Below are 6,000 nucleotides of genomic sequence, written 5' to 3' on the forward strand. Positions count from 1 at the left end.
AGATTTCCCTCTCTTATAAGGGCTCACCTACACCTAATTTTTTCAAGGTCACTGAAGATAATCTCTTTCTTAAAGACAATAAATGAATCATGGAAGTGATATCCCATCATTTTCGGATTTCTGCCATACTCACGGGGAGGGAGTTGTACAAGGAGGTAGGCCATTGGGAGGCCACCATAGATTTCTGACTATAACAAAGGACAAGACTAGAATCAAAGAGACTAGTTTTTAGCCTTTTGCATTTACTCATTAACTCATTCATTCATTCATTCATCCATTCATCCATCCATTCTTTCTTCTTTCAGTAAAAAAATATATTGAGCACCAGTATACCAAACTTTGTGCTAAACTCTGGGGACATAAACAGACATAGATTATACGCACATTAAACCAATGTGGAATGAGGGGTGCCTGGGTGGCTCAGTCAGTTGAGCATCTGACTTCGGGTCAGGTCATGATCTCACGGTTTGTGAGTTCGACCCGCGTCGGGCTCTGTGCTGACGGCTCAGAGCCCAAAGCCTGCTTCAGATTCTGTGTCTCCCCCTCTCTCTTTCCCTCCCATGCTCATGTTCTATCTCTCTCTGCCTCTCAATAATAAATAAATGTTTAAAAAAAATTAAAAATTAAAAAAAAACAATGTGAATTGAGATTAGGTGAGGCAATGACTGAACTTAAAGTTAGGATTAGGTGCAATAAAGAATTTAAGGCAAATACAATAATCTTTTGGTTCTTTTAAAAATATTTTTAGTTATGGGATGCCTCAGTGGCTCAGATGGTTAAGCATCCAACCCTTGGTTTCGGCTCAGGTCATGACCTCACAGTTCCTGAGTTTAAGCCTCACGTCAGGCTCTGTACTGACAGTTCTAAGCCTGCTTAGGATTCTCTCTTTCTCTCTCTCTGCCCCTCCCATGTGCTACTTATCTCTTTCTCAAAATAAATAAACTTTAAAAACATATATCTGTATTTAGTTATTAGACACTAGGCAATGGAATGTGAAAAGGCTACTTGCACAGAAAACCCACAGGATGAATTAATACCATATAGGCTGAATTAGGAAGTAACATGGCCATCTTTTTTGAGCTACTACGGTACTTACAAGATCTGCTGTGTATACCTTTCATCAGTTAAAAATATGAAAAAAAAATTGCACCAAAACCCATAAAATACCCAGGAATAAACCTAACCAAAGAGGTGAAATAATCTATACACTGAAAAGAAAGTTTATTAAAGAAATTGAAGAAGACACAAAAATATGGAAAAACATTCCATGCTCCTGGATTGAAGAACAAATTTTGTTAAAATGTTGATACGGCCCAAAGCAATCTACATATTCAATGCAATACCTATCAAAATAACACCAGCATTCTTCACAGAGCTAGAACAAACAATCCTAAAATTTGTATGGAACCAGAAAAGACCCCAAATAGACAAAGCAATCCTGAAAAAAAAAAAAAAGACCAAAGCTGGAGGCATCACAATCCTGGACTTCACAATATATTACAAAGCTATAATTATCAAGACAGTATGGTATTGGCACAAAAACAGACACATAGATCAGAATAGAATAGAGAACTCAGAAATAGGCCCACAAATATATGGCCAACTAATCTTTGACAAAACATGAAAGAATATCCAATGGAATAAAGACAGTCTCTTCAGCAAGTGGTGCTGGGAAAACTGGACAGCAACATGCAGAAGAATGAACCTGGACCACTTTCTTACACCATACACAAAAATAACTCAAGATGGATGAAAGACCTCAATGTAAGACAGGAAGCCATCAAAATCCTAGAGGAGAGAGCAGGCAAAAACCTCTTTGATCTTGGCCAAAGCAACTTCTTACTCAACACGTCTCCGGAGACAAGGGAAACAAGCAAAAATGAATTATTGGGACTTCATCAAGATAAAAAGCTTCTGTACAGCAAAGGAAACAATCAGCAAAACTAAAAGGCAACCGACGGAATGGGAGAAGATATTTGCAAGTGACATTCAGGTAAAGGGTTAGTATCCAAAATCTATAAAGAACTTATCAAACTCACTATCCAAAAAATAAATAATCCAGTGAAGAAATGGTCAAAATACATGAATAGGCACTTTTCAAAAAAAGACATCCAGATGGTCAACAGACATGAAAAGATGCTCAACATCACTCATTATCAGGGAAATACAAATTAAAACCACAATGAGATATCAGCTCACACCTGTCAGAATGGCTAACATTAACAACTCAGGCAACAACAGATGTTGGCGAGGATGCGGAGAAAGAGGATCTCTTTTGCACTGCTGGTGGGAATGCAAACTGGTACAGTCACTCTGCAAAACAGTATTAAAGTTCCTCAAAAAGTTAAAAATAGGGGCACCTGGGTGGCTCAGTCAGTTAAGCGTCCGACTTCGGCTTAGGTCATGATCTCACGGCTTGTGGGTTTGAGCCCTGCATTGGGCTCTGTGCTGACAGCTCAGAGCCTGGAGCCCACTTCACATTCTGTGTCTCCCTCTCTCTCTCTGCCCCTCCCCCACTCATGCTCTGTCTCTCTCTCCTTCAAAATAAATAAACATTAAAAAAAATTTTTTAAGTTAAAAATAGAACTACCCTATGACCCAGCAATTGCACTACTAGGTATTTATCCAAGGGATACAGGTGTGTTGTTTCGAAGGGGCACATGCACCCCAATGTTTATAGCAGCACCATCAACAATAGCCAAAGTATGGAAAGAGACCAAATGTCCATCAATAGATGAATGGATATAGAAGATGTGGTATGTGTGTGTGTGTGTGTGTATATATATATATATATATATATATATATATATATATATATAATGGAGTATTACTCGGCAATCAAAAAGAATGAAATCTTGTCATTTGCAACAACACGGATGGAACTAGAGGGTATTATACTAAGTGAAATAAGTCAGAGAAAGACAAATATCACATGACTTCACTCATATGTGGAATTTAAGATACAGAACAGATGGACATAAGGGAAGGGAAGCAAAAATAATATAAAAACAGGGAGGGGGACAAAACAAGAGACTTTTAAATACAGAGAACAAACTGAGGGTTGCTGGAGGGGCTGTGGGTGGGGACATGGGCTAAATGGGTGATGGGCATTAAGGAGAGCACTCGTTGGGATGACACTGGGTGTTACACATAGGGGATGAATAACTGGAATCTACTCCTGAAATCATTATTGCACTATGTGCTAACTTGGATGTATATTAAAAATAAATAAATTAAAATTTTTTTGAAAAAAAATACACATATATAAAAATATACTGATATTCTCATAAATTTTTGAGAATACTATATATTTACATGGAAATAAATCATCTTAAAAAGACTTGGGGGGCTGTTTACAGGGGGAAAAATGGAAGATGGAGAGATATGAAGACAGGATAGTCCCATCACCCAAGTCGTAGGGTGGTAGTAACAATAAGTGGATAAAATTATTGCCAGATCTGTGTGGAGAAAAGCCCTAAGCCCTGTACTCCAGGCCCCAGGTACTGAAATGGCCTAAGTTTTGTGGGGTTTTTTTGTCACTTGAGATGTTCCTGTAGCTAGATAAGGGGCCCACCTCTAAAAGCAGTGAGCATCGCCCATATTGGGTGGCTGGTCAGGAAGACCAGGGAGCCAGAGCTATCTCACCTGAAGGACATTAAGGTTTGACTCTGTTTTCCTCTCCTTCATCGCTCTTCCTGCTCTTCTTCTGCAGCCTCTCCCTGCTACAAACTTGGGGTCATTTGTTTCCCAGTACTATCTTGCCTTAAAGATTTCATTTTCCTTCTATCTGCTTTACTTCCTCACTTCCTCACTTCCAAACTCTTGACATCAGGATAACCCATATACAAAACTGACAAAGATATTATACGACAAGAAAGGAAAACTATAAACTAATATCAATATATATACAAAAATCTTAAACACAGTATTAGCAAATTGAACCTACCGATAAATAAAAAGGATAGTACATAACAATGACAGGTTCATTGTAGTAATGCATGGTGTCTTTACATTGAAAACACAATGTAATTTGGCATATTAATGAACAAAAAAGATAAAAATAATATGATGCTATCAATTCAAGGGGAAAATACCTAAAATTTGACACCCACTCGTGATTTAAAAAAAAAAAACTTAACCAGAAATATAATAAACTTTCCGTAATCCAACAGCCTATCTAGTAATAAACAAACACAACATGCATATTTAATGGTGTTATAATGAAAAATTTTTCGAAGAGCAAAGTATTTGTTATTACCACTTCTATTCAACATTGTACCAAAGGTCTCAAATCTAGGTATGCAATAAGTCAAGATACAGGAATAAAAAGTGTAAGGGTTAGAAAGGAAAAAATAAACCTAGTTCTTTGCATAAGCATGATTGTGTATGAGAAAAATAAGGAAGATTATACAAATACACTATTAGCATTCATATGTGAATTTAGCAAGCTCAGTGGATAAAAGGTAAATTGTCAAAAATCTATTAGATTTCTGTCTCAAACAACCGCAAAATTAATAACAAATGCAAAAGATACTCTTTACAATAACATCAATATACATGAAAAATTTAGGAATAAATCTATCATATGATTTACAGGAACAGAACTAACTAAACAGAAAAATACACCATTATTATAGAAGACATCATTATTAATTAATAAATTAATCAATTAATATAATTAATTAATTAATTAAAACATTATTATAAAGATGTTATATCAGCCTGGATACAATCAAGAGAAAGAAACCACACAGTAATTTGACCTAGGAAAGTTTAATTCAAAGAACTATTTACAGTAATTAGCTAGAAGTAAAAAACTAAAAACTATAGGAGATAGCAGATGTGAGGAATAATCTTACCCTTAGGGTGAAACAGAACACACAGGAAGATGTCCCAGCAGGTCTAAGACCTTACTATGACCTTGGCTCACAAAATGGAAAAAAGAGTGCTTGTGGTGGGGCAGTGAAAACTGCTGGAAATTCACAGGGCTAGGGAAAGAGGCTCAGAAAGGTGTCTCACTGGAGTCACGCGACCATAGAACCCCTCAAAGGAGAATACTGGGGAAGCAGCAGGCTTCTGGGTGCTGCTGGCCACCAGGCACCAAAGGGCCCTGGCGCTGGGTAGCAGGACCTGTTCTCTACCCCGCCTTGCCCGCCACAGAAGCCACGTGTTTCAGAAGTGGCAGAACCAGGAAGCCAAACCCTTCTCTTGCAATGTCTCTCTGGCGCCCTCTACTGACAAAACTGAACTTTGAGCCGGCAGGCAAGGGGAAAAAAAACATTTAAAGAGACCATTTCCATTTCAGAGACTAAGCATGAAGGACAAATGTGGAACTAAGAGACAATAAACTGATAACAGGAACAGAAGAATAACAACAAAACTTGAGGGATCATTATTATAAAACTATTGTAAAGCCATCATAAATATGACAATGTGTTATTGATGAAAGAGAGACAAACTGACCAATTGAACAGAAGAGAGTCCAGAGACAGACTCACACATGCTTAGTCACCTGATTAGTGACAAACTCACACTGCAGTACAGATAAGAAATGATGATTTATTCAATAAATGGTTCTGAGTTAACCAGATAGGCTTACAGAAAAAAAACAATAGTTTTGATCCCACTCCGAAATCAATTCCAAATGCATTACAAATCTGAACGTGAAAGGTAAAACAATCATACTTTTAGAAGAAAATTACATGACAACATTTCCAGACTTTGGCGTAGACGAAGCATTCTTATATAACATGCAAACAGTGCCAACCATAAAATCTGATAAAGTGAAAAATATTAAAATGAAGGATTTTGTATCAAATGACACACCAGTGGAAATGAAAATATATCCCACAAATTTGGAGAGGAGATTTTCAATTCTTATATTCAACAGAGAATTCATCTCCAGAATATTTCAAAAACACCCCCAAATCATAATAAACAAACCAAGAGAAAAATGAGCGCTTCCTAAATGGCCAATAGGCATATGCAAAGGTACTCAAC

Source organism: Panthera pardus, unplaced genomic scaffold (assembly GCF_024362965.1).
Source record: "Panthera pardus isolate Hobbes unplaced genomic scaffold, ASM2436296v1 HiC_scaffold_11, whole genome shotgun sequence".
NCBI lineage: Eukaryota > Metazoa > Chordata > Mammalia > Carnivora > Felidae > Panthera > Panthera pardus.